Source organism: Bos grunniens, chromosome 18 (assembly GCF_055505025.1).
Source record: "Bos grunniens cultivar Pamir isolate PY7600 chromosome 18, Bosgru_T2T1.0, whole genome shotgun sequence".
Taxonomy (NCBI): Eukaryota; Metazoa; Chordata; class Mammalia; order Artiodactyla; family Bovidae; genus Bos; species Bos grunniens.
The window spans coordinates 12,910,760-12,920,775 of NC_141182.1; the positions used below are offsets into that span (position 1 = coordinate 12,910,760).

General features: G+C 47.4%; 1 long non-coding RNA gene across 1 annotated transcript in view; it reads right to left on the reverse strand.

The window, feature by feature from the left end:
• The window catches only part of LOC147353061 (uncharacterized), a 199,028-nt gene extending 197,234 nt beyond the window's left edge, over positions 1-1,794 (reverse strand). The window contains exon 1 of the long non-coding RNA XR_015145341.1: positions 1,025-1,794. This is a non-coding gene — a long non-coding RNA (uncharacterized LOC147353061). The remainder of the gene's footprint in view (positions 1-1,024) is intronic.
• Between the last annotated feature and the right edge of the window lie 8,222 nt (positions 1,795-10,016).

The window sequence follows — 10,016 nt, forward strand, 5'->3', positions numbered from 1 at the left end:
GAGCCCCCGAAGCTTCCTGCTCCCCCTGACCAGCTGCACAGAACTGGTCGAATCTCCTCCTGACTATGGGGGAGCCTGGGTTTTCTTCATCCCATCCATCTAGGAGTAGCTGCTCGTATGCTTCATCTAACTTGTGCTCCAGGGCAATAGGACATGTGGACGTGGAGATGGATCGTCTCCTGAAACGATCCCTCCGGGAGGGCAGGCCCAACGCTACAAAACCAGCTGTGTGCTCATCGAAGCAAAGGGCAGGCGGCCACGGAAAACAGCCCTGCCCAGTTCCCTCTGCAGCAGAGACATCCCAAAACCTTTGCTTCCTGCTGCCTCTCTCCCCCGGACCCTGGCGCCAGGTTTGCACTTAACCCTGAAAAATGAGAAAGGGCTCAGCTGGGAAGCCAGAGGCAGTGGAGCTCTGTAAAGGGGCCCTGAATTTTTAAAAAGTTAAAGATTAAAAGTAAATCATCAGTGACTTAGGAAAAAAAGCATTTCTCTCCAATCCAGAGGTTCTTAACCTTTAGAGGAACTTGGGCTCCCTTGGAAGTCTTAAGAAACTAACGAGCCCCTTCTTGGAATGTTCATAAATACATAAAAATTTGCAGGATTACCCAGGAAACAATTATATTGAAATACTGTAATCAAACTGTTTTTAATTGTATATAGTCAATATATGGGCTTTTTTAGAAACACAGATTTCACAGAAGTCTAACAGCTTCTTTGACTCATAGTAGCACTGAGCTCAAATTACATTTCAAAATAGTAGCTGTGACTGTACTATGATGGGGAACATCTATGATTTCCCTTGTGACAAAGTCACAGATTCTGTTAGTGCCACTGGCTTGCTGCCTTTGGCCATAACAGAAGGAGACGCTACATTTAGGTCAGACAAAATGAAGACGTATAATAATGTTTTTTCCTGTAGGTTTGTTAATCCCCTGAACCCTCTCCATGGACAGCTTGGTTAGGAATGAGGAACCCCGGTGACAGCCACGATGACAGTCATTCCTGGATGCCCCCTGGTACTCACCAAGAGAGTCAGCAAAGAGAAGACACCCGGGGCCAGCCTTCAGCACCCTCCAGCCAGCGTATGAATGTGTAAGACATTCTGAAGTTCATGCTGGGGAAAAAAGAACAACCTCAAACAGGGGGATAATTTTGAAAGTTTTGGTGGTTATGCCTAGGAACAGAATTTAGTCATTTTTTCCCCCTGAGTTTATCTGTCATATATATAATTTATATATAATTCAACTTGTAAAAGTAGACATTCACTGGGTAGAGATGACTGCAGAGAGCTTTCACATTAAATTCTGCACATGAGTACTGCTTATGTTTTCTACAATAGATGCACATTAGCTTTTAAATCAAAAGCTACCAAAAAAATCACTGAATTGTATGCTTTAAATGGGTGAATCATATAGTATATGAATTATACCTCAAAGCAGCTCAAAGTTTTTAATTAATTCACTAGTTTTGGGACAATTAACTTGGATACACAAGATTGATTTGAACAACTAGTTAATTAAAGCAAGTCAATCAAACTTAAAAAAAGAAAAAATATAAGCCACTTGGGAAATGTAAACATTGTTTGGATATTGATGATACTAAGTAAATATTATTAAATAGTTTGGTTGTGATAATAATGTTATGATTGTGTTTAAGAGAAATCATCCTTACTATGCTAGTCATTTCTTTGCATTTTTTCCTATCATGTGAGTAAATCTATAGCTATCTCAACATAAAAATTTTAATTTAAAAAATGAGTGAGATCCTGTCTATCAGAGATGCATACTGAATAATTGTAGATGAAAAGATACAGCATCAGGAATTTGCTTCAAATTAACCCTGACTTGGGGAGAGTGGGTAGAAACAAAGGAATTAAGATTGGTAAACTTATAAGTGTTAACGATGGGCGATGAGCATGTAGAGCTTTGTTTTACTTTGGGATTTTGTCTGAAATTTTCCATAAAACATTTTTTAAAACACTAACCTTAGGGGATTTCCGTGGTGGTCCAGTGGCTAAGACTCTGAGCTCCCAAGGCAGGGGGCATGGGTTCCATCCCTGCTCAGGGAACTAGATCCCATATGCTGCTGTCAAGAGTTTGGATGCCACAACGAAGACACAGCACAGCCAAATAAATTAATAAAAATAAATAAATAAAAATAAAAAGCTAACCTTAAAAAAAATTGGAAAAAAAAAACAACAAAAGTAATTCACAAATAAGGTGATAAAATAGAAAAAAATAGAAAAATATCTTTGTGTTTTAAAAACTGAAGAAAGAGTCGTCACTGTTTTCCTTCTGTTTCATCCGTTGAGGGGACTCTAAGTTACAAACCTGCTGCCCTTCCTCCTCCAGCAGCATACACCGCCCCGAACAGGAAGGTAGGCCTTGCCCAGCACCCCACTTGCAGGCAGTGGCTCTGGAGACACCCCGGGGTGGGCAAAGGAGCCCTGGAATCAACATCCAGACCCAAGGTCCCAGGCCTATCTCAGCGGCAGCCAATCCCTTCCCCACTCTGAGCCTCAGTCTCCCCACTGTCCAAGGGAGGAATTCTGCACCAGAAGAGTCTCTAGGCTTCCTTCCAGCTGGTGTGTTCTGTGATCCTCTGCGCTGTGTTTACTTGGGCTCTGGATGAGCAGGCTCTGACATGCCCCTAGCTGGGACCCAGGGAAGTCAGAGGCCCCTGCCGCTTCCCAAAACATGGGCGTTCCATACCCTGCTGTGGGCCCAGCATGCGAGGCTGGGCGGAGGGGTCCGCACATGTACTCATCCTGATGGCAGGGGGCCAGGCCAAGGGTGTTTACAGGGACCCTGCAGCGAGGGCAGAGGGTGTGAGCAGTCAGCCCCACTCTGGCCCGGCCCATGGACACCCCTTCCTTCCAGCCTCACCCTGCCCCTTCCAGCCTCACCCTGCCCCACCTTCCAGCACCCCCTGAGCACACAGTCATCTTGCCTGCCTCTCCCTGGCTGCAACCCGGGCAATTGCAAACACGTGGGACCAGGCTGTAGCCAAAAGTGACAAAGGCTCTGTGGGATCACTGGCTGGTAATGAGGCTAGATGAGGCATGGACCCCCTTGGAGCACCCTTGACTCTCATGTGGCCCAAATTCACACCCAAGCAGGCCCCACTTATAAGCTGACGTGTGGATAGTATGGCTTACCTTCTTAAAACCTACAGGGCTCCCCTGCCCTGCATTCGGGACCCTGGCCCTCCACCATTTGGGCTCTGGACACCCTGGCCCCAGACCACCATCTCAACCGGATCTCCAAACCTCTCCTGAAAGTGTCTTCCCTACGAATGAGTGTTCTCCAAAGTGGGTTCCATGGAAGTGCATCCTACGGGACACTTGCAGCCATCATGCCACTAAAAGGCTCAAAGAAGTCTGGCAAACACTGGGTTAAACTGATCTAACACAATTTGCACGTGTCCTTGGTGTCTTCCACAGGCCTTCTTGTGACTTTGCGATGAGCACTGTGAATGTGAACCAGAGGTTGCTGCATTTTCTCTGCTGATTTGGCCCCAGAAGTTGTATATTAATAGGCATTTGGGGACCAATCATCCAAGTACTTGAGGGAATTCTGCTTTAGACAGACTGATCTTCACTGGCATCGGTGTGATCAAGGATGTTTGTGATGTTCCAGCATCTTGCTATTCATTTGTGAGGAGCTGGCAGGTTTTTCCACAGTCAAGCCCATTCACCCTGATCTTATACCCTGGAAACTGATCTTTATATGTATTTGCTTGAACAGTTGTGCTGGTGACCCTCTAATGGTCACAGCTGGGCCCACACTTGTCCCTAGAGCATGTATTTTCTGATCTTCCAAACTTTCAGCCATTCAGGAAATGTCACTGAGCACCTAGGACATGCATCACAACACAGAGACATCCAGGGCTAGCGGGAAAGCAGCCTCTAGCGCTGGTTCCCACCTGCAACCAGCCAGACAGCGGCGATGCGGCAATGGTTCTGGAAATGACCAGAAGATGTTTCAAGGAAGTATGCAGTCGCACAAGTCCAAAACCAGGGCAAGCAAACAGAGGCAAGAGTAGGCAGCCACAGCATTCTCAGCGGGCAGGATGGCACCCTCCCCAGCACAGAGATAGAATGGTCAGAATCTGACCACCAAGTCATTTCTATTTAAGCCCCTGATTTGTCGTCATTGTCTCAGCAGCCCCAGGACACTCAGGTCCACCCCTGAAGCTGGCCACCAGAGAGCCCCCGATCCCTTGGCCTCACCTTGCCCTTCCACCTCAGGAGGGCTCAGCCTCTGCCCTGTCACGTGGTCTTCAGGATGGAGTCCCAGACACACCACGATAGCACATGGAGGCTCAGCTGCCCACTAGGAGCTGTTTCCTAAGTGTTTAATACTACCTCTCATGAAGGAATGAACCCCAAAGCCATGAGAGGCTGGGAAAGGTCAGTGGCCTTAGAAGCCATGTAGCCCAGTATTGCTACAAGAGTGGACCAAGGACCTACCTACGGCAGGGGGAAGAGGCCGGCAAATTCTACCTGGAAAAAGCAAGCATAACATTGATAACACTGTTAAAAGCAACAATGTCCCAACCAGGGATCAAACCTGCATCCCCTGCATTGCAAGGCAGATTCTTAACCACTGGACCACCAGAGAAGTCCCCCACGTACTTTTCAGAGCATCTAGAATTTAAAAAAATCACAGACCATCGCAAGCGCTAACAAAGCTGGTAGCAACAGCTTCTGTAAAACAGACGTTTATACAGCACTGGTAGTAATGCAGAATGGGGCAGCCTCTTGGGAGCAAGTTTGATGGATTTTTATAAATTAAGCATAAACTTATCATGTGATTCAGCAATCCTGCTCAATGTCATCTACACAAGTAAAATTTTAAAAATCTATATTCACACTGAAAAAAAAAAAAAGGAATATTAGGGCTCTGGAAATTGAACAGAGGCACCTAGCAGACTGGGAAGAGCCTATTCTTGAAAACAGCCTTGGGCTGGGGTACGGTTACTGAGACTCTGCAGTCTTTTCACCTGAAGCTGCCACCGCCCACCCCTCCCAACCCAGTGCCCTTGGTCAGCAAGAAATGTGGCTTTACCAGCATGGGGCTCACTTTGGAAACCAGCAGCTGGGCTGCCAGAGGACACACGCAACTTGGGGTGGGTCAGCTAACAGTGGTGCACTGGAGACATGCAGGGGAACGCCCGGCTCCCACGACTGGAGGCTGTAATCTCATAGGAAGAGCATCAAGGCAGCCAGAAGTTGACCTGGGATCCGGGAAATGAGAGCAGCACAGAAGGATAGGATAAGATCTGCCCTCATCTTTGTCTATCCAGGAAATGAAACCAAGAAGCCTACTAGACAACAAAAGCAAAGGAGGCTTGAGGACTGACTGAGCTATGACCATGCTCCTCAACCCCAGAGATGCACCCACGTACAATGGAAGCCTTCGGGTTCAAGGCTTTGTGCACAACCTCAGCCAGTCTCACTGGCTGAACACTGAGCTGTACAGACACTAGGGGACTACTAGGACGTAAGGCTGGAAAATGAAAGCAAGAATCAAGTGAGTCTGAGCAGAGCCATCGGGGGCTAACGCACTAGAGGGGAGATGGATTTCACAGTTCAAGTCCAAAAAGTTACTTCAAAGAAACCAAAACAAAACAACTCTCTGAAATACAATTCAGAATCCATATTTGCTGCAACATAGCAACCCACTCCAGTGTTCTTGCCTGGAGAATCCCAGGGAGAGGGGAGCCTGGTGGGCTGCCATCTATGGGGTCGCACAGTTGGACACGACTGAAGCGACTTAGCAGCAGCAGCAGCAGTATCTACAGTGCCCAGCATCACGGAGGGGAGAGGACTTGAGGCCTCTTACCTAAAGCCCAGTAAGGAGCCACCTTGGCACTGGATCCTTCAGTCCCAGCCAAGTCTTCAGATAAGACCGCAGCCCTACCGGCATCCTGATCACAGCCTCATGGGAGACGTGAGCCAGATCCCAGCCAAGCAGCTCCTGAACGCCTGACCTTCAGAAACCATGTGAGACAGTAAATGTTTATTGTTGTATTGAGTAGCTAGGTTTGGGGATACTCTGTTTCAGCAATAGATCACTAATACATCTGACTTCTATAGTGGGGATGTGAGCAGGGTAGAGGAAGGGCTATACTTTCCCCTTCAGTGCAGAAGATATGGAATCCTTGGAAGAAATTTAAATTCAGTTCCACAAGCATGCATTAGGCTCCTGGGCAAAGATGCCCTGGAGGAGGAAATGGCAACCCATTCACTCCAGAAATCTTGCCTGGAGAATCCCACGGACAGAGGAGACTGGGGAACTACAATCCACAGGGTCACAAAGAGTTGGACACGATTCAGTGACTGAGCGCACACACACACACACACACACACACACACAGAGAAACAATATGTAGGTGAGCATAATATTCTAAACACTAAAAAAAAAAAAAAAAGTCACCCATTGTATCTCAGTTTGCTCTTTCAAGTCGGAAGGATTTTTTTTTTCTTTCTACACAAAGCAACAATAGCAGGATTCCTTGGAATTCTCTTCCCCTGGATGGGAACAGTGAGGTTATGGATGTAAAGTGAGCTAAGGATTTATTCTTGGTGTCCATCAGCGAAAGGAACACTGTCAGCCCTGAAAAGATTCCATGCTTCAGTGGCCATAAGAAAATCAAATAAAGCCGCACGTGTTCCAAAGAGGGGGATGCCGTTAAAAATGCTGTGCTAATTAGCTCCCTTGTGGGATCATCCCAGGAGTGAGCAGGAAGGGAGGACAGGAGAATTGGGGCTCTACTAGGCAAATATTTAGAACATGTACAGAGCAGAGCTGTGAAGAAAGGAGAGAGATGCAATCAGAGTGGCTGAGTGAGCTGACAGCTGGGGAAGGAAGGTTTTCCTGGACAAAACCGTAAGCACGGCAGGAGGCCGACAGGACAGTGTGGTTTCAGAAAAGAGCATCGAGGCCAGAGGGCTGCTTCCCACACTGCATCCCTGTCCCACCGTGAGACCCAGGCGGCATTCGATTCAGACACCAGAGAGAAAGGATCCCTGCAGGGGCCTGGGAATGAGCATCTCAAAGATTCACTTGCCTAAAGTCACAAGGCTAGTGAGTCTATGAGAACCAGCATTCAAGCCTAGGTCAGTCTGACTCCACGGCCCCAAGTCTTAGCTACAGTGAGGCACCTTCTACAACAGTTAATGAATAATGTACCAGTAAGAATTCCCTCTATGAAATTTCAAAAGTACCAGCACCCAAAGTTCTAAGGCAAAGTCTTTAGCTGTTGGGTGTCACGTTGCAGCCCATTTAATAGTCCTTAGGGAAAAAGAGTCCTGGAGACTGTGCCATAAGGGAGAGATGAATAAGGGGTGATCTGTTTTTCTTTTTTTTTTCCCCTCTATTTTCCTATTTTTTTAAACCTAATTCCACTTAAGGGAAAACAGTTTGTCTTGAAAGGGAAAGTGGCTGATAGGGATCACAGCTTTTTGAGGATAATTGCTTTGTTTTTTTTACGGTTCTCCCCCAAAGTAATAGTTCATTCAATGCTCTTTACTTGATTTCTTTCACTTTATATTTTTTTGAATCAGTAAAAGTTTTATGTGACACAAAATGCAAAAGGAACATTCAAGTATCCAGTGAAAATTCCCTGCCCACCAATTCCCCAAATTCCTCAAGCACCCCCACTTGTCCCTCTTCTGGAGACATTATTCTGGAAAGTTCTTTCCTACCAAATGGTAGATTAGTCACTAATTCTACGTCGTGATTTCTTCACTTGACAACATATCGTGTTGCCACAAGTAAAGTGTGTTAACCCCACCCCCAGCACTTGGTGGGGACGCAGTGTTTGTTACTGCGATGCTCCCCTCATCATCACCATCACCATCTCCACTGCGGTCTCTGTCCCCATCTCGTCTCCATCAGGGATGTACTGTACATCACAGGGAATACAGCCAATATTTTGCAATAACTAGAAATGTAATCTTTTAAACTGTATAAAGTACGGTTGTATAAAAAGAAAATTTTAAGATATTTATGATTATATTCAGGGTCCACTCAGATAACTCAGGATCATCTCTGCATCTCAAGATCCTTAGCCTTAATCACACCTGCAGAGTCCCTTGTGCCAAATAAGATCACATCCATAGGTCTGGGAGATTTGGGGAGCCTACCATACCCTCCTTCACCACAGGCTTCAACTAGCTGTTCTGGAGAAAGGAGCCCATAAAAATCATTTTCTGGGGTGTTAAAGGCTTCCCAGGCTGGAGTCCATTCTATCATTAAGAGGCTCAAACGTTTTGGCCCAGAGCAAAGACTGAAGTCTGGTCAAGGTGCATGAAGTGTAGATGAAATGGGCGATACTCTGGGAAAATGTAAGTCACCAGCATTGGCTGAAGCAGATGCAGGTATGCACAGGCCCACAGGGATGTAATGTCTGCCTCCACACATGACCACCAACTCACCGAGCCCCAGGGCTGCTGTGAAGGAGAGAAAGACCACGTGCGGTCACAGCATGGATGGAAGAGCCGCATACCACGCAAAGGCTCCTACCCTGGAGCCCCCACATAGAGATCAGGGAGGGTTCGGGAAGCCCTGAAAGGTATGGTGCGAATTTAAGAGTGTGTTCACTTCCTATGGACACTGTAACAAATGACCAAAACCTCCGTGGCTCCTCTGAACCCCCTAGAGGATTCAGATTTCTAGAGACAGAAAGTAGAAAGGTGGGTATCAGGGCCGGGTTGAGGGGGATGGGGAGCTATTCTCTAATGCGGACAGTTCCGTTTTACATGCTGAAAAGAACTATGAAGATGGGTGGTGGTGATGGTCGCATAACACCGTGAATGTACTTAGTGCCACTGAAATGTACATTTAAAAATGGTTACAATGGCAAACATTATATGTAGTTCAGTTCAGTTCAGTTCAGTTCAGTTCAGTCGCTCAGTCGTGTCCGACTCTTTGCGACCCCATGAATCGCAGCACACCAGGCCTCCCTGTCCATCACCAACTCCCAGAGTTCACCCAGACTCACGTCCATAGAGTCAGTGATGCCATCCTGCCATCTCATCCTCTGTCGTCCCCTTCTCCTCCTGCCCCCAATCCCTCCCAGCATCAGTCTTTAAAGCAGAGGAACATGCAAGCCCTTCCCAGCCTATATTTCTTCTGTTCCCAATGAACCCCGACAAGAGTGTGGTAATCAAGAGCTGGTTTGTGGGGTCAGTAACCTGAGCTCACAGCTCACCTCTGCTACCAGCCAGCTGTGTGATCTCAGGCAGGTTACTTAACCTCCCTGAGTCTCATCTCTACCCATGTAAAAAGAGGATAAAACCACCAACTCTGTAGTATCATCATACCTGGTGCCCAATGGTGCTATTACTATTCACTGGCTCAACTGGTTGCTCTGTGTTTATAAATTGCCATCACACGGAGCAACAGACAGGAGTCCCAAATGCCCATCTCCATTCTACTTTCTTAACCCCTCCCTCTCCTGTTTTGACCTTGGGTTCGCCATTTCTACATTTGCTAATGTCCCTGGCAGCATATCGACACCATCCCGGGGTTTCTCTTTTGCTGAAGCAGCTAAAAGGGCCACATTTTCCTTGACTCCCAAGATGGGCAAACAAACCCAGCCTGACCCTTGGGAGCTCACTTGAAGCCTGTAATGAGCACAGTGATTATTCCAGAAACAGCCTGCCTGGCCACCCCCGCTGCTGAGCACAGCAAGCCCCGCCGGCGACGTGGGTCACAGTGGCGACATGGGTCACTCTAATTCCCGCTCAGCACAGACTCCAGGAACACATAGATCCTGTGCGAGGGCCAGAGCCCCTCTGGGATGCCGCCTGCCAATGCCAAAGGCACCTCATGCCCTCAGGGGCTGGGTAAGGCCGCCCCACCAGGCCCCAAGCTTCTCCCTGACAGACAGGCACTAATACCTCCTTGGGGGAGAGGAGTGGTTTGTTTTCTCCCTCTTCCAACGCGCCCTTCTGCTGCTCAGGCACTCAGAATTCAAAGGAAACCAGAGCTCCTGTCTCCTGGCCC